At 54.4% G+C, this 19,119-nt stretch overlaps 1 long non-coding RNA gene across 1 annotated transcript; it reads left to right on the forward strand.

The window, feature by feature from the left end:
* The first annotated feature begins 13,935 nt into the window (after positions 1-13,935).
* On the forward strand, positions 13,936-18,388 carry LOC147914963 (uncharacterized). The gene is made up of 3 exons (XR_015554588.1): positions 13,936-14,049; positions 15,005-15,130; positions 17,067-18,388. It is a non-coding gene; the product is annotated as an uncharacterized LOC147914963 (long non-coding RNA).
* Positions 18,389-19,119: the final 731 nt, after the last annotated feature.

Below are 19,119 nucleotides of genomic sequence, written 5' to 3' on the forward strand. Positions count from 1 at the left end.
ACCAGACCTGAGAGGGCCCTCCCCTCCTCTTCTTTCTCTGGCTAGCACAGGAGGGGGGCCCTGCCTGGGTCCCCCACCCCAAGGGCCAGCTGTGCCAGCATCTCGGTGACCCCAGAGGTGCCCTGGCTGGGCTCCAGCAGAGGAGAGGGGTGAAGAGAAGGTGAGCCCCCCAGCCCCCTCTCCCCCTGCAGTGGGGCCGGAGCTACTCCAGTGGGACAGGGCTGGGGCAGGAGGTGGCTGGAAGATGAATGAAGTGCTTATTCTTCTGTCATGTTACCCACACCTTGGCCTGAAATCCTGGGGCCTCAACCCTGTGGATAAACTCTGCTCCTTGAAGAAAAGCCCCCACTGCCTGGTCCCCTGCCTCCACCCCCTGGTAGGAGAAGTTTCGAAAGTCTGGAACCTTGGACAACCAGGATTCTCTTAGGATTTGTTTACAGATCTCAGATTTTTTTTTTTTTTTGGGGGGGGTGAGAAAGATCAGCCCTGAGCTAACATCCATGTCAATCCTCTTTTTGCTGAGGAAGACTGGCCCTGAGCTAACATCTGTGCCTATCTTCCTCCACTTTCTGTGGAATGCCACCACAGCATGGCCGGACAAGCGGTGTGTCAGTGCACGCCCCGGATCCGAACCCGGGCTGCCAGCAGTGCAGCCCGCGCACTTAACCGCTAAGCCACCAGGCTCCCCAGATCTCAGATTTCTAAGTGGAGCATCCCACGCCTCTCCCAGGGAACAGGCCCAAGTGTAAATTCTTTCTTTTCCTTTCCTCCCTCCCTCCCTCCCTCCTTCCTTCCTTCCTTTCTTTCTCTTTCTCTCTCTCTCCCTCCCTCCCTCCCTCCCTCCCTTCCTTTCTCTCTTCCTTTCTCTCTTTCTCTTTCTTTCTTCCAGCAACATTTTCTTGAACACCTACATGAGTCAGGCATCCTCACCTCAAGTCTATAATTTAGGCATGATTATCCCTATCTTAGAGGTGAGGTAATGGAGACTCAGGGGTTTAGGCAACTTGCCCAAGGTCACAGGGCTGCGAGGCTGGTAGACCTGTTAGTCTTTTTAGTGCTGGGAGCCCCCTGTGTTGCCTGGTACATTCTAGTCTTGGCTGGGCTGTAGGACCCTAAGCGAGCCCTTCTCTTGGGACATAGCTCCACTATTATTACCTGGGCCACACTGCCTAGTTTGTAAAGGGAGGTCAATGGACTGGCTAAGTGCTTCTTTTGATCCTGGCTGGGCATTAACTGGTATTTAAAAAATACTGATGCCCCCTCTCCTACTCCCAACCTAGCCCAAGAAATTCTAATTTAATTGGCCTGGGCTGGGCCGCAGGCACCAGTATTTCTTAAAGCTTCCTAGATGATTTAAGTGGGCAGTCAGGGCTGAGAACCCCTTGGACTAGATGATGACTAGTCCCTGGAGGCTGAAGGGAGAGCCCAGCCCCTTCCCCAGGCTTCTATTTTTTTTGTTGTTGTTTATTGTAGTAACATTGTATAAATTTCAGGTTACATCATTATACTTATATTTCTGCGTGGATTACATCATGTTCTCATGTTTACCACCCAAATACTAATTACAATCCATCACCACACTCATGTGCCCAGGCTTCTGAGTCTCTGTTCTCAGGGTCGTTACACTGCCAAGAAACATGGGGCAGCTGTCTCTTTAAGGAGATGGTGTGCTGGGAGCCAGCAGAGGGCCCAGCACTGTGGGCCAGGTGGCTGGGAGAAGGCGGGAGCTCAGCAGGAGCCCTGGGAGGCAAACTTCCAAAGGGAGGCAGGGAGGAGGGGAACCTCCTTCAGGCCTGGGGTGGGAGCAGAGGGCTGATGTCCCCCCTTCTCTGGAGAGAAGCATCTCCTTGCTCTGACCTCTGGGGCCAGCTCTGGGAGCACAGGCCCCAGGAGGGGCAGGGACAGGCTCCATAACCACTGTGCCTCTGGGGAAGGTGACCCCGGTGCCCTTGGCCACCTGCCCTGCCATCCCTGCACACAGCGTTCTTACACATAGTCCCAAAGTGGGAGGGGAGGGAACTAGGGGCACCTTGACTCTCCTTCCAGAAAGATCTGCTGACAGAGACAAACCTCCCCACCCCCACCCTCTCTGGCTGTGGCTGGCAAGCACCTCAAGAGGTTCAGGAAGGGGAGGGCCTCCTCCCACCCTCCTTCCCCTGTGCCCACAGCCACACACTGTCAGGCTTCAGAAATCCCAGAGTCTGTGTGAGCCGCTCAGAAATTGGGGAACCCAGGGCAGGGGGAAGAAGGAGCCTTTGAGACCTGGGCTTGTCCTTCCTCTATTCGGATTTCACCTAGAGCAGGGCTTCTCAAACTGTGATGGACACACACATCACCCCAGATCTTGTTAAAATACAAATTCTGAGTCGGCAAGCAGGGCTGACACCCTGCATTCCTAACAGAGTCTCAGGTGAGGCTGCCGTCTGTGGACCACACTCTGAGCAGCAAGGAACTAGAACACCCCCACGGCTGTTCTCTGAGCCTGGCCCTCGGATGGGCCCACAAGCAGCTGGCACTCACCAGGGTAGGGCCAGGCTGGGCCAGACTGGGCGGACGGCCACCAGCCCCTGGTGCCCCTAAGGAACAAGTGGTCCTCACCAGCCTGGCACGTGGCACCATTGATGGCTTAGTGCCCAGAACGGGGAAAACATAAAATCTCATTTCAAGCCCCAGTGATGGTTTGGTTCAGCTTTCCTAGCTTTTTAGCAACTTAATTCCATGCATTTTTCTTAACTGCAAGGCTGCAGGCACCTGCTTAAAATGATTTTTTCCCTTCTACATTTGAGTAGAGACACGCAAAGGGTGACGAATGCTTTTCCTTTCCTTTTTCAGGTCTCTGCTTCGCCCTTTCTCTGCTATGTCTGTTCTGTCTGTCCTTGTTGGCTTTTCTTGTCTGTTTCTGTTCTTCCTTGAACTAGTACAGGGCTGGCATCTGTACAGATCTGAGTGTGAGTCCCTCCTTTGCCACAGTGGATTAGGGCTGTGACTTTGGGCAAATCCTTTAAATTCTCTGAGCCTCAATTTCTTCATCTATAAAATGGGCTCATTCATAGGTTCTTCACAGAGCAGTTGTAAATATTTTTATATGAGATCATAAACATTACAGCACCTTGTACAGTGAAAAGGATTGGCCAATGATATGGAATCATTATAGGGAGGCAGTTAAGAGCATGAGAGCTGGAGCAGAGTGTCTGGAATGGAATCCCGACTTCACCAGTTATTAGCTGTGCAGCCTTGGGTGAGTTACCTAATTGCTCTGAGCCTCAGTTTCCACATTTATAAGAAGGATAAAAATATTATTACCCCACAGGATTATGATGAGGAGGAAGCAAGATGAGGGGTGTGGATACTGGTCAGCACCAGGGCCTGACATGGTCTCACACCTCCTCCCCCCAATTGGGCTTGTACTGTTTCCATCCTGATATTCCCGTCCTCATGTCCCTGGGTGGTTAGGTACTGTTGATGGCCACATAATATTCCATCAGACAAATGTATGGAAATTGGTGGCCTAACTCCTTTATTGTTGGTTATTCTGGTTGTTGAGCTGGGGGTCTGGAGTAAAGGTTTACAACAAAGAGGAGTCCCCAGTAACCATTTCTTTCCCTCCCTTTTCAGCCACCCAGACGAAAGGCTCCTCCCAGGCCCAAGAGTCCCGCACCCAAGGCCTTGACCAGCTGGCCTCTCACTCAGGACCGCCTGCTGGTCAGGGAGCCCAGGATCCCTTTCCTCCTAGGAGTTCCTTTGTTAACCCCTCATGCTGCAGTGCCAGGGGTTGGAGGTTACGATTTGCCCACTGCTGTCAGAACTGGACAAGTGACCCAATAGAAATACGTGGGACACCCAGGCAGACAGGCCAGCGAGAAGCAGAGGCCTTCTTGAGGCTGAGAAAAAAAAGTGCAGGCAGGGATGAGTGATGGAGTTGCCCAGGGCCCGCAACCTATTCACATTCTGTTTACGCAACCTACTCACATTCTGTTTACGCTGGAGGAGGGCTTCCTGGAGGTGGAGGTGGACTCTGGGGCAACAAGGTGAGCTCAGCTGAGCAACAAATCCCATTTACTAGTGGTGCGCCCTGGGAAAGACCTTAACTCCTCTTAAAGAGTCTCAATTTATCTGCTAAAGGGGGATAAAAGCATCTACTTCCTCGGGCAGTTGGGAGGATTTCATGAAACCGTGTCTGTAAAACAGCACACGCCCCTTAGCAAGGGTTCAAAGAATATAGCTGCCACTCTTGTTACAGCCTTTCCCATCTCCCAGGCTCAGTCTATCCATCCCTTCTCTCTACCCCTCCACCTGTTTCCCAGCATCTCATTGCCACCAACATTTTTACAGCCTTCCCTCCAGTATACTCAGGCTCTCTCACGGGAGACATTACCAAGAAGCAGGACTTACTCTGGAATTGTGTAAAGATCCACCATAAACCTGAAGCCCTGGGGTTAGGGCCCATCCCATCCCTGCTGGAGCAGCATGTCCAGAGGCCATGGAGAAGAGGGGTGCAGGTGATAGGAAGGACATATGTCCTGGTGGGCAGGGTCCCAGGAATGGGAGGTTCCTCAGCTGCAAGAACACAACCTTTGTGGTCAGCAGTGTTGTTTCACAACGGGCCATGTCAAGCAGCCTCCCATATCCCCAGAAGACCCAACAAGAGTTAGAGGATTAAATTAAATCACCAGAGATCTGAGTGGGATACAAGGAAGGCTCTCGGGATAGCCTGGGATAACATGCGGGAGGCCAAGGGAAGAAGGCCGTGCTGCCCTGTCCCAGGAAGGAGGCCTGGAATGGATTAGGTCTGCAAGCTGGCACAGGTGCTCCAGCATTCCTGCTCCACCGAATAAACTGGAGGGTTCTCTCGCCTCTCCTGGCCTAGAATTCAATAACTTAGTTTTTGCGTGATGCCTAAATTTCCTTTGAACTTAAAGAAATAAATAATCTATATGAGCTTGAATGTAGCATTCAGCAAAGGCCTTCACTGACAGGGGCCCCCACCCTCACCCTCCAAGCTTCCTGAAGGCACGTGTTGGCTAAGAGACAAAGTTCGAGGTGTGAAACCCAACTGTCAATACAGTCACTCTCCGCAATCAGGCAGAATTAATTGTGTGAACACCATTGATCAAACCACTTAATACTTACAGGGGCTGAGAAGGAGCTGAAATGTAATTTCATTACCAACCTGCTCACCCCTAATGAAACTCCTAATAACTCTCTAATTTTTCTTTCAGATAAGGCCTGATATGTGGAATGGGGGGAGAGGAGGCGGGGGAGGGAATGGAAACTTATTTTCTCTTCTTTGCTTGACTCTATCTAGATAGAGCCAAGTTGAATACCGACTCCCGGGAGCATCTTGCCAAAAGTCACTTTAAAGGTTGTGGTCAGCCCTGAGGTTCACGCCTGGGATGTGGGGGGGGTGGTGGTGGTGGTGGTGGTGGTGGAGGAGGGGCACAGATAATCCTAAACTGCAAGAGAGGTTAACAAAAATCAATTCTGATTTGCCTTAGGGTGATTACTCAGTGCTCAAGGGCAGCTGATACATTTTCAGGCTGAAAACAAAACACGTGTGGGTTCTCTGGGCCCACAGCAGGGCTGGGGGTGGTGGGGATGAGTAGAGGTGGTCACAGGTTCAAAACGTCGGAGGATAGTAATTCCGAGAGCAGTTGGGAATGGCCATAAAGTAGGATGAGTCGTGGCTCAAGTCCTGAGTGGGCAGAAGGCAGTTCCCTTTCCGGGAAACTGCACACACAGACACAAGCACCAGAGCATAGACACGTGCTGCACGCCCACGCGCACACACAGACACTCGGGCCAATGGAAGTTCCACGAGGGCAGAAACAGTCAAGCTTGCTCTTCTCTCCTGTGCCCCATGAGGTGTTTGAAATGTAGCAGGCACTTGATAGGTATTTGGAAAATATGCACAAATAGCACGTGCGTATGCATATACACGACCTGCACAAGCCAGGCATGTGTACACACGAGTGCACACACCGTCTCCCACCCTTTGTTCTCTGGGGCTGCAGGGAACCTGGCCATCTTATTTGGCATTTTCTCCCTGGCACGTAGTGGGCACTGGGAAACCTCTGGGCAAAGAAGAGCTGGATGAGACACGCCTCCAGCAAAGCTCATCTGCTCACATGGCTGGCTCATCCTTTAATTCACTTTTGTGCTCAAGGCTCTCCGCTCCCAGGAGGTCTCTCCCACTCGGCCGCGCTCTTGGGGACTGCCCGCTCACCGGCATGAAACCCGTTTACACCGGATGCTCTGGGTGTCTTAAGTATGTACCTCCCTCATCAGACTTTCGTCCTCCCGGACCACCGCCTACTCCCTGCTCTACATCAGACCAGGAACTTCTTGAGAGGGGGGCCCTGTCTCCTATCAAAGTGGGAGCTCCCGGATTGCACTCCCACGCCCCATCAGACTGGCAGTTCTCCCATGAGTCTGAGAGCTCCCAAGGCGGCAATCCTGGTTAGATTCTTGTAAGAGGTCCCTCCTCCCTTTGTTTGGGCTGGTGAGATGACACCTCCTTTTGTTTAGCTTTCTGCTGGACCCCCTGAAGTCCCCCAATGCCCAACAGATGCCAGAAAGCCTGCCCAGGGCCCAGGTTCTAGGGTTGGGCTCACAGGGTGGGTCTGTAGGCAGAGGAGAGGGAAGCAGCATAAATAACTGGGCCTGGAGGGGTGCACGTGTGTGTGAGTGCACCAGTGCATGTGTGCAGAAGGGGCCTGCCTTCCTGGACTGAGCCAGTTTGGGCAGGAAAATCCAGGTTTCTATGACCCAGCCCCACCGTGCTCTGCCCAGGACTCCCCCAGCCCACCTCAGGCCCTAGAATAGTGGCCTTTCTGGGGCAGGGATGGAGGAGGGGCACCCTCACATCCAGGGCTTCACCCCCACCTCCCCACAGTATTCTTTCCTGCCCCAGCTCCCTTTACCTGGCTTCTGAGGCCTGGGAAGGAGGGAAGGAGGAGAGAGGGGTGGGGTGAGAGGTGGGGGTAGTGGAGGGTAGTTATTTACAAAGCCTTTGCCCTGGGGACCCTTGTCCTGGACAACAATTACAGCCCCTTAATTAACTGAAATGCAGTCCGCCTGTCGATGGAGGCATGTCCCCCACTGAAGTTTGCTGCGCCTGCTGCTGTCTAGTACTGGTTAATGAATATAAATCAGATAGTTTATAGTTAGCAAGCAGGGAACAGGCTGGCAAGGGCCTGAATTCCAATGCAGAATGCCCGAGGATAGGAACATGCCCTCCATAACGGAGGCCAGGGCACCCGTGGGGGCAGCACTTGGTGGGGGGGTAAGCCTGCCCACCTTGCACTAGGGCTCTGAGAGCATGCACAGGTGTCTGTGCAGCCTGTGCACATAAGGATCACTCAGCACTGGCGTGCCCTGCACACACAATGTTACACACCCACAGAAGTGAATGACACCTGCATGGCCCATGCGCTCTACAAGGCACATGGAAACTCTAAGCAAGCACAGCCCCTGGGGACCCCTGGCCCCAGCCCTCTTCTGAAATCCATGGGGCCTTGGCTCTGGGCAGCTTCTCCCTTGGGTGCCAGAGTCTGGGCCCACTGCCCGTGCCAGAGCCAGCTCCCATCTAATCCCTAGGCCAGCTCCCTCCCAATTCTGGGGTCGGCCCAGGCCCAGGATGCTGACCCAGTTCCCCCTCCCCAGGCTGGAGTTGCTAGGCTGACTGCACCTAGCAGGGGCTGGGGTGGGGTCCCTGTGGTAGGGTCACTGTGGCTGTAGAACCCTGACTGTAGGCAGGGAGGCTTCCAGAATGTGTGTGGGGATTTTACCTAAGGCCTTCACAGCAGCAGAGGAAGTAGATTGATGTGGTCCTAGCTCAGGGCCAGGTTCACGGGCTGGTGATGTGTGCACAGGGCCCTGAGCTTAGCAGCTTTAAGGGTTTAATGCTCTTCTGTTGCTGTCTTGGAAGTCTTAATAATTTTGAACAAGGGGCCCTGCAGTTTCATTTTGCATTGGGTGCTCCAGATGATGTAGCCGGTCCTATTCTTGCCCTTGACGTAGGGCCAGTGGGACAAGGCTGTGTGCAAAGTGTGAGTTTGGGGTTCTGTTGTTTAGGGGGTCCCTGGACAGAGCTCTAGTGGCAAGGGTCTCTTGTGGAAAGTGCACTTTACCAGACCTGGAGCTCTGTCCTGCTGGCTTTGTCACCTGGGCAAGTCACCTCACCTCTCTGAGTCCCAAGTTCCAAGATGACCTCAGCTCCCTTCTAGCTCAGCCACTCCTCCCTGGGGAAGAGGCCAAACCTCCCTGGAATCTTGGTACACACACACACACACACTCACCCCCCCCACACACACACAGCCGAAGCCTCAACACAGGCCTGCATGATTGCCTCTGGAGAGATGGATTGGGGGTGTGCTCACACCCAGGCAAGTCCCGACAAGCCACTTCTAAAATCCAGAGACCAGCCAACCCCTTCTGGGGCTTGTTTACTCCCCCACCAGGGGGTAGCGGTCTCTAGCTGCAGGGGAGGGGGGGGGAGTGGTGGTTTGGAGGGGAGTGGATAAAGTAATTGGCATGGAAGGCTTGATGACACCCCCGCGTTCTGCCTGCTGGTCCGGGGTGGGAGGGGCGACGATTATTTACTCCTCCTGGGGTCCCCTGCGGGGAGAGCTATGGGGAGCAGAGAGAGGATCTGCGGGTTCTGGAGACAAAAGAAAATGATCCCATGACCGCGCGGCGTGAGTGGCAGCGGACGCCGGCCAGGGTGGCTGGCCAGCTGAGGGGGTGCGGGATGTGCATGCGAGGACAGTCGGTGGCCAAAGTCCCTACGTGACCGAGGAAGGGGGCGCCGCCTCCCCTGGGTTCCCCCGCCCTGCACTGCGTTGGGCTCTAGTGTCCCGCCCCACCGTCGGAGTCGCGGGCGCCACCTCTGTGGGGGCTGCAGGTCTGGGGGGGGTGGGCTTTCGCACCCCCTGCTGGCGCCTCAGAGGCCCTGAAGCCTGCTAGTCTCAGGGCAGCAGTGTAGGGTATCCCAGCTTCCACCCTTGTCCCATAGCCCAGGAGAGGGGCAGGTGCTTCTCCAGGCTGCTCTTTCTTTTTGATGGAGCTGACTAGGGAGGGGCAAGGCGGTGCTCAGCTAGGCCGGAGCCTCCCACCTCAGCGGCCGGGTCTTGCACAGGTCCTCCCACCTTGCGCTCGGCTGAGCTGTCAGGACACCCATTTCACAGGTGGAAAAGTAAACCGAGAAGGCACTCACTTCCTGGAGTCCTGCCGCAATACGGGTAAGCTCAAGTGACTTCTCCCTGATTCCAGACCGGGGCCCTCAAAGGAAGTCAGCGCCACACCCCCCAATTCCTCCCCGCATCACATAGACCCGGAGGTGGACAGGACTGCATGGCCTGTCACACCTGGGAGAGAAGAGCTCCTCTGGGGGCTCCGGTGCCTTGACAAGTATCCGCAAACAATGGTCCTAACAAACCCTCTCATGGACTGTGACATCTGCTGACCCTCACAGCCCCCGTGAGGAAGACAGGGAGAGCGTCAGGTACGAACTCACAAAGGTTGAAGCCAGAGAAGGCACTAGAAGAGGTTTGCACTGTGACTCATTTGGAGTTGAAACCCGTCTTGACTGCTAGCCCAGAGCACCCACAGACATCCGCAGACGCTGAGAGGAGCCTCGACCTCGGGAACTGGGCTCCCAGAGTTGGGGTGGGGTGCGCAGAGAGAGGAGGGGTTTATTTTTTGGGTTGGTTTTGGTGGGAATCTGGCTGGGCTCTCCCACCCCTCCCTTCTCTGAGAGAGAGAGACGTGGTCCTCAGTTGGAGACATCACATAAAGTGAGTCTGTAAGACACACAGAGCCAAGGGCTCTTAGGGAAGGCCTCCCAGGGCAGGGTTGAGGGACGCTTTAGCAGGGCAAGGATGAGCCTGGGCAGAGACGGGGGACCCGTGCCTGAGTGGGCCAGCCCCTCCCTCCCCAGTCTCTGGGTTCAGTAGGCAGTAGGAATGGAACAACCTTCTGTTTTGAGGTGAAATGAGGAATCACGGGCTCAGGAAACCGGTTACTGTTGGAGGATCCCCGACATCACCCCATCAGACGGCGAGACGGATGGCGTGGGGCGGCTCTTCAGGCTCAGAGCTGCGAGGGTCAGGGTGCCTTGGCCAGGCTCAGGCCCGGCACCTGTGGACACTGCCCCCTGGCTGGGGAGAGGGAGAGGAGGCCGCTTTGGTTCAGGTCTTTCCGTTCCACTCAGGAGCCTTGGTCAGAGCTCACCTCTTCTTCCAGGCCTCCTCAGACTGACCCCAATATGGCCCCTGCTCACAAATATCCCCCTGGGCCCCGTCACCTCCTCCTCCCAGCATACAAGGAGGCAGGAGGGCACCTCCAAGACTCACAGACGCCTGTGAATTCGTCCTTCTATGTGTCCTCCGAGGAACATGGGAAAGAGGCGAAGGAGAGACAGTGACAAGAGGAAGAATCCTGTACACCCCTCGGTTGCCGGTTTGAACTCTAGAAACCAAATTCTCGACCTGTGGTGGGAAATGGACACCCACCTTCACCCCAGGGGCTTGAAGATAAGGAAGCCTGCGTCTGAATTCTGCCTCTGAATTCCGTTGGTGACCTCTCATATCCCCCAGCCCCTGGTAAAACCAGTGACCTTGGAGATCCGTGGGTCTGTGGGTGCTACTGGACTTGGAGAGAGTTGGCAGGGCTGGTAGAGGGTCTTGTGCTGGGTTTTCTCGAGCCTCCCCAGGCCAGTCGCTTCCCCCTGGACTCTGGCTCAGCTACCATACGACCTTGAGAAAGCTCCCTGACCTCAGTGGCCTCCAGTGTGCCCCTCTGTGCTAAAACCCCCCCAAGAGGTATTGGGAGATGGAGAGAAGCTGGGTGAAAAGCCTGGCCCACAGGCCCTGGTTTATTATTATTTATTATTTTTCAGGACCATGCTAAGCGTCCACTTATACGTGATGGGGAGGGGGAGGTCCTTCTGCAGCCCCTGTGTAGGCCCAGACTCTTTTATTTCTCCCCCCATTTGCCAGATATGATAAAAACCTCTGCCAGCCCAGCCCACACTGGGGAATGTGTGTTTGGAGAGAGGCGAGGAAAGCGAGAGAAAGGTTGACTGCTTTTTCCCCCTCCCTTCCTTTAGCATGGGTGACACCAGCGAGAAGCGAGCAGCTGACCCGGGTTTGAATTTAGAGTGTTCATTAATACGATATTATGCCATATGCTCCCGCACACTGTCTCCCTCTAATGCAGCCGCGAATTTGCCGAGCAGCCCTAATTAGTAATGGTATAATGAGAGTATTCAGAGGGTAATGTGGTGGGTGGGGACGAGAGCGATAGGACTGCTCCTGGCCAGCGGGGGAGGGACAGGAGCTGGCTGCAGAGGGTTGGGACAAGGGGCGAGGGGTCCCTGGCAAGGGTTCATCTGGACCCAGGGCTGGCTGAGGCCCAGTAGGCAAGGTGCCCCCCACCAATTCCTTAGGGAGCAGAGGCTCAAGGTGGTGGAGTGGGCAGGAGGGCAGCAAGAGGGCAGACAGGGTAGAGGGAGAGGAGAGAGAACCTGGGTGAAGGAGGAGGGAACGGGTGGTCCTTTGTTTCCTAACCGGAGGTGGATGCTAGAGGAACTGTAACAGTGGTGCTTTGTGTGTGGGGTGTGTGTATGTGTGCATGAGTGGTGCACAAACACTAAATCCAGGCAGTCTGTTGGCCCCTCAGAATCATCCTGCCAGGTGGCGTGACCAACATCATTTTTCAGATGAGGAAACTGAGGCTCAGAGAGGTTCAGAGGTCACTCAACTGGCGGAAGAGCAGAGGACGGGCAGCCAGGTCAGGCAGACTCCAGAGCAGGAGGCAGCTCCATGTGCCCCTCCCTTTGGGGATGCTGTGGTCATGGCTGAGGGGTTGGGGATGGGCACGGCACAGGAGTGCCTGACTGCTCGTCCTCCTTGCCCTTCCCTACTCCCGGGCCCTTTATCTGTCCCCTCCTTCCTTTCTCAGTCTGCAGTTTCCTAGCCTCAGTCCCTGGGGTAAGATAATTTGCAGGATCCTAGGTGACAACCAGGACAGACTCCACACCTTCGGCCAGTGCCATGCCAGTTGATCCTTCGGCCTGGGCAACTTGAGCCTCTGAGCTTATGGCAAAGTCCGCCCCAACCAGAGGTGAACCCCAAGGAAGAGCTGGGAGCCCCAGGGAGCACAAAGTGTCTGTGTCCCAGAGTCAGGGCTGCCCCACCCCCTGTGAGCCTCTCAGTGCTAGGGATGTCCGCAGAAGCAGGTGAGTGGGCCCTGGACCCTGCATCTTTGAGACCCTATTGCCAGCGGCCTCTCAGGCCCCCTCCTTCCCAGGCATGGCTGGGCAGCGCTCCCTCCCTGGGTGATCACAGCTCTCCCGCAAACCCACGCTCAGGAGATGAAATATTCATCACGTACATATTGGCTCCTCCAGCAGCTTTTAGGGAAAGCAAATGAGACTGACTCCGGGAAGGAAATGAGTGTGAGGCATGGGGGGTGGGGTGAGGACAAGGGTGGGGAGGCACCACCCGGCTCCAGCCTCTCTTGGATCCAGCCTCTGGGCGCAGGCTGCACCTTCTATTCCTGGTGTCCCCAGGTGACCATATCCCTGCCCACCCCCCCACATACACACCTCTCCACCAGCCCCAGAGCCCCCGCTTCTTCTCCTGGAAGGCAGGAGTTCACAGTTTTACTCTCTCACACATCCAGGAAGAGCCACAAATATCCATCTAACCAAAAGCCACTCTCAGCCAGGCGCTGGGCCTCCAGGGTGAGCATGGCAGCAAGGTCCCCACCCTCATGGAGGACACAGATGATCAACAGCCATAGGTATTTAAGACCATTTCACGTGGTGTATGAGGGAAACAAAACACTTACTTTAGTTCGAGTGGGTGAGGAAGGCCTCTCTGAGAAGGTGACATTAGAGCTGAGACCTGGTTGGTGAGGATGAACTTTTCAGGCAGAGAGAGAACAGCACGTGCAAAGGCCCAGAGGTGGGAATGAGCTTCTAGTGTTGAAGGAACAACTAGAAGGCCAGTGTGGCTCTGACTCAGGAGACAGTGAGCATGGAGAGGGTCACAGGGGCCTGATCACGCAAGCCCTTGGAGGCCACAGAAGACTCGGAGCCAAGGGCCTGGGTGAGGCCTGAGCAGGTCACTTAACCTTCTAGCCCCACCTTCCTCATCTGTGAAATGGGAACAGGAAAGTCCAGCTCACAGGGCAGCTGTGACAGTTAAATAACATCGTTTATGTGAAAGTGTCTTGCTCTTCAATGCTAGTATCACAGCATTTCCCTCTGATTGTCCCTGGGTGAGCCCCAAAGACTTGCCTGGACAGTACCAAGTCACAGAACCTCAGAAGCCTGGCATCGAGGTCATTCAATGAGTACTGAGCGACTGCTGTATGCCTGGCACTATACTTGGTGTCAGGATGCAGCTGTGAACACGACAGACTCGGTATGGGCTGGAGAGAGCTGGACCAGCCCATTTCACAGACAGAGTATGGCAAGGGCAAGGCCACCCAGTGCTAAACCGTGAGGATGAGAGCTCAGGTCCGCTGACCACCAGTCCAGTGTTCTCCCCTGCATTCAGACAATGGGCGCCCCTCCTCTCCTCTAGCTGACAGGTCCTCCCACACCAGGGCCCGCCTGGGAGGGAATGTGGCTTCCTGTCCCTTGGCCCTGCTTGGAATGAGAAGGAATTCTTCTGAGGGGATCAGGAAGTTTTCTAGAGCTTTCCTGGCTGTGACGGGCCTTGAAGGACGGATTGGATTTGGCTGTGAGGAATGGAGGGACATCTGGCAGAAGAGACAACAAAGGCTTGGAGACTGGAAGTGTTGGGACGTGGGACGAGGATGTGAAACAGCGGGTGGGTCCGTCAGAGAGCAAAGAAGAGGAGCAGGGTGTGAGGCACCTGCCATTTCCCCAGGCGGCGGGGAGCATCCGGAGCTCTTTGAGTTGGGGAGTGGCATTCTCAGGACTGCTCCTTAGAAAGCTCTGGCAGCTCTGTGCTGACTGCATCAGAGCGGGGAAATGGAGGCAGGGAGATCCGTGAGCAGACGATTGCGGTGGTCCAGGTAAGCGTTAATGGAGGACTCCTCTGAAGCAGTGGCAGTGGCAAAGAAGAAAAAGGAGCAATTTGAGAGGCATTAGGAGGAGCACACCACCGAGCACACCACCGGAGCGGGGGCCCTGGTGGAGTGCCGGGAGCAGGAGGGAGGGAGGAGACAAAGAGCTCTCAGAAGATGGGAGATTTAGCTGTTCTTTATTGATTCCACGAACATTTCCTGAGCACCTGCAGAGGGTCAGGCCCCGTGCCATTCAGGCAGGAAATTGAGCAAAATTGTGCAAAACTTGAAGACTTACGATTTGTGCTCTTCTTGGGATGGGGGATGGGGAGGTGGGGGCGAGGGGTCGTCAGGCTCTGGTGCCCCTCTCAGAGCCTTGATTTTGTTCTCTGTAAAATGGAAGCATTTCAGAGGACAGTCATTCTTTCCCCAAACAGCTCCCAGGGCCAGGGAAACATGGGCTGGGTGTTCCAGGAAGCGCTCCTGGAGAGATACTCCGGAATTCTGGTCACTAGAGCATGTGGAAATGAGGAGGGAGTGGGGAGAGGGGATGGGCTCTCCTTTGAGGCTGGGGAGGCAGACTGATTTGGGGAGTAAGGAGCCCTGTCAGGGGTCATGTTCCTCTCAGAACCTTGGGGACGGGTCTCAGGGCCTCCTACTTCCCACCCAGGAAAACAGACCCAGGAAAGGGACACTTCAGGAGCAGGGACTGTGGCAATGATCCTTCAGCAACGGCAGCAGCTAACTTTCCTGCGTCCTCTGCTAGTAGCTTTACATGCATTGGGTCAGTCAATCCTCAGAGTCTCTAAGAACAAGTACTGGTAGCTTCCCATGTTCCAGATGAGGATACTGAGACCCAGATTTCTGAGACCATTCACAGAGTCAGAATGGAATTCAGGTTGCCTAATTCCCACGTCCAGCACTTAACCTCTTCTCTGACCCTCTCTTCTGATAACTCGCCCAGGACCTGGAGCCCACCTGCCCTGCCGTCCTCTCTACTAAGACCCCACCCCCACTGCAGCGCAGGGACAGCAGAATCCAGGGTGCCTTCCTGGAAGCAGAAACATTTGAAGAAGACTGTGGAGGAGAGGTAACATTTGGACTTGCCAAGATGGGGGAGGGAAGGGCATTCCAAAAGGGCCTTTGCATCACCAGAGCAAAAGTGAGGTGGGCCCTCCCGAGTGTGCTGGAGCTGGGGGGCTGAGCCCTGGGACCCCTTTTGTCCCCATCCTGTCACCAGTTTTCCAGGAAGTTTGGAATCTCCCCCTGCCTTCCCCCACCTACCAGGGTGAAGGTTTGTGGGGAATGTTCTCCCGCAGAACTCGGCACGAAATAAATTCCATTCTTACTCTGCAAATGACACTGCACATAAATATTCAGTAAATTAGCAGCACGCTTTTATAGATTTATCAGTCATTGCAGGCACAAAATGACAGGCAATGTTGTAGCTGAAATATTAATGCTGACAAATTAATGATTTCTGAGTAAATGATGTCATTTTTGCACCGTTTCATTAAAATTTACTCACTTCTGCTTCATTTCTGGACCTAAAAAAAATTAAAATCATTTCTTTCTCTCTTTCTTCTTTCTTTTTAGTGTGGGATCCGTTCCCAAATCTGAGAGGGACATAAATTTTCCCCAGCAGCACCCCAGAAACGGAGGTGGGGAGCCAGGCAGGGCTAGCCTCCTATCCCCCAGGTCCTGGGGAGGGGCTGAGGAGAGACCCCCCCTGGGTCCCAGAGCCGGTTCCTGGGCCTCTGCCATTAGTCTAGCTGGACCATAGCAAAGTGGTTTCTCTGGGTCAAGCCTGTGAGGAGTGAGCGTGGGGATTGTAGGGGAAAGTGGGGAGGGATCTTGGGAAGGGGTGTGTTGTGGGGGGCACGTTGGGGCAGAAGGAGTGAGAGAAGTCATTATCCTTCACCCTTTAGAAACTCTGAGGGCCTCCATCGCCCCCATCTTATATGGCCTCCTTTCTTGCAATAAATTTGGGGAGCAATTAATTCCCGTGACTTCTGTAGTAGGAAAAGGGGAAAATACCGAATGGGTAAATATGACCTACCCACCTCTCGCCAAGGCTCTTGGAACGAATAGATTTGAGTCCAAATCCTGGCCAGACCCTTACACACAGTGTGACCTTGGGAGAGTATCGTTGCCCCCCTGAGCCTCAGTTTTCCTTTCTCTATCGCCTCATTTCTCAGGGTTCTTGGGTCGATTAAACTGGATGGCGTGTACAGGCCCTGGACAGGTACAGGTTCCCCAGTCACACACCCCCAGCGGACACGCTCCCCTAGGCTCCCAGCCGCTCCCAGCCCCCAGCTCCCGGAAGGTGAGCGGGGCTTCGGGGAGGAGCAGCGAGGCCACTGCGCGCCCGGGGCGGCCCCGGGGTGACCTCGCCCGCCTGCGGGGGTGGGAGCCCCGCGCCGCCCGCTCGGTCTGGTAAACGTGGCCAGATGCAAACAAGCTCGCTCCCCCGCGGCCGCGCAGAGGGGATGGAGGGCGCCGAGGCCGAGAGAGGCAGGGCGGACACAAAGAGAGGCGAGGGCGGCGCGCGCGGGCGCCGGAGCCCGGGCCGAGCAGTATCGGGCAATCTCCGGGCTAATTCGTGTCAGGGCCGGTCTCCTATCTCTTGCCTGGCTCCCTGGCCGCTGATAAAATTGAAGTGGAAATGAAGTTGGATGCGCGGGAGGATCCGCGCGACGGTGGGGGTGGGGGTGGGGGTGGCGCTCCGCCCGGGCAGCTGCTCCTTGGCGGCCGCCCTTGGCGCTGCCCTTGGCCAGACCGGAGGGATGGGGACGCCGGGCGGGAGGGAGGAACGCCCCTGCCAAGGCCCCTAACCAGCGGCTACAGACCCCATCCCCGTCCTGGTTATCATTTACCCAGCCATGGGAGTGGGGTAGAAATAACACGCACATTTATTGAGAGCTTTTTATGTGCCAGGCTCAATGCCAGGTGCTTAAAGCGAGTTATTGTCTTATTTAACCGCCCCCCGTATGAGGTGGATCGAGTGATTGTCGCCATTTTCACAGATGCAGACACGGAGGCACCCAGAGTCACAGCTGGCCCAGGGACAGCTGATAGGGAGCGGCGGATTCACACCCAGGTGTCAGCATAAAGCAGCTGGAGTGCTTCACCACCAACCTCGACCTCCACTTAGGAGCACCACAAGTCGCTGAAAGGGGCCACAGAGGCAGACAGAGGCGGGGCGCTGGCAGTTGTGCATACCTGTTAGGAGGCAGGCCTTCCAGCCATTGTCTCCCCTGAACTATGAACCTTGATATTATCACCCCCAGGTGAGGACTCTGGGGCTGAGACAGGACAGAAGGAATCAAGCATGGCAGCTGGGTATCCGGGAATGTGGGTGTGCCGGCCCTCTGAGTTGTCTTGACTCCAAATACATTCAGGCTGAAGTCTAAGCTGCACCTTACTTTTTGGGGGGAGGGAAGTAGGAGCTTGGAGTCGATGATTGGCTCCTGTAATGCAATCTGGTTATTATTCACTTATATTCATTTCTATCTTATTTATTCATAAGTTGGCCCCTGCCCATCTCACTTCTATCACAGCCTGCCTGCTTCCACCTCTCTCTGGCTCCAGCCACACCACCAGCTTTAGGCTTTCAATGCCTTGAAAGCCTCCAGCTCCATTTTAATCCAAGGCCCTCACACATTCTCTTCCTTCAGCTTGGAATGCTCTTCTCCTGAGCAAATTTTCAAGTCTCATGATCTTTTAAATAATCCTTTTAATAATATTGATACACACTGATATACCAAAGTGAATATACTGTATTTTTTTTCAATTGGATACGGAACAGTAACCCAACTTGAACACCTATTAATTAGGTCACAAGGGAAGTCTTAAAACATTCCGAAGAATCACCATTATACGGAACATGTTCTCAGACCACAGTGCAATAAAATCAGAAATCAAGCACAGAAAGAGAGCTCACAAAACCCCTTGTGTTTTGAAATGAAAAACCTCACTTCAACATAATCTGTAGGTTAAAGAAGAAATCAATACAAATTATTAAATATTTGGAATTGAATGATTATGAATGCACTTAGTATCAAAATTTGTAGGGTATGGTTAAAGCAGTATTTATAGGGAAATTTATAGACATAAGTATACGTGTCATCATCTTTAGTGCTGTTCACCAAATAGTTCTAGCTCTTTGCCTTCTGTTCAAATCCAGAGTACGCCTCCTCTGTTATTTTTCTTTTCCTTCCAAGCACTTGCCACACATATGTATTTATTTCTGAGCATACTTCTTAGTGTCTGCACTGCTGGCTAGACTGGATACTCGAAAAGGACAGGAACTACAGCTGTTTTACTTACCATTGGATCCCGGCGTCTAACACAGGCATACAATAGGTGTTCAATAAATATTTGTTGAAGGAACAACTACATTATTAATGAAATCCCAACCTACCCTCTTTCAAAATGGATTTGAGATGGCCTCTAACAAATACATGCAGCACGTCAGTTAAAAGTACAGCTTGGCATGGGGCCGGCCCTGTGGCGTAGCGGTTAAGTGCGCGCGCTCTGCTGCTGGCGGCCCGGGTTCAGATCTCAGGCGCGCACCGACACACTGCTTGTCAGGCCATGCTGTGGCGGCGTCCCACATAAAGTGGAAGAAGATGGCCGCGGATGTTAGCTCAGGGAGGAAGATGGCCGCGGATGTTAGCTCAGGGCTGATCTTCCTTGCACGTTGTGTGCGCACACACACGCACGCTAAATAAATAAATAAATATTAAAAAAAAAAAAGTACAGCTTGTCAGAGAGATGAGAGACCTGGGAGAGGAAGAGGGGCAGTCAGTAATCAAGTGTGGGGGAGGGAGCAGCACTGGGCGTGCTGGTGCTCAGATAACCTCCGCTCCTCCCAGGATCGGGCTTGGGGACAGCTGAGAATGTGGGCACGAGGAGGAGGGGTAGGTAGAGGAGGAGGAGGAGGAGGAGGGTCTGGGTGAGGAGCAGGACTGGAGAAGCTGAGTGGATACCCTGCAGATGCTAGAGGAGGGGTGTCTGGGGTGGCCCTTGGGAGTGGAGAACACCAACTAGGTGGGTGGTGAGGAGAGAGATGGAGGC

This window comes from Ceratotherium simum, chromosome 16 (assembly GCF_057802395.1).
Source record: "Ceratotherium simum simum isolate JZ-2026a chromosome 16, ASM5780239v1, whole genome shotgun sequence".
Taxonomy (NCBI): Eukaryota; Metazoa; Chordata; class Mammalia; order Perissodactyla; family Rhinocerotidae; genus Ceratotherium; species Ceratotherium simum.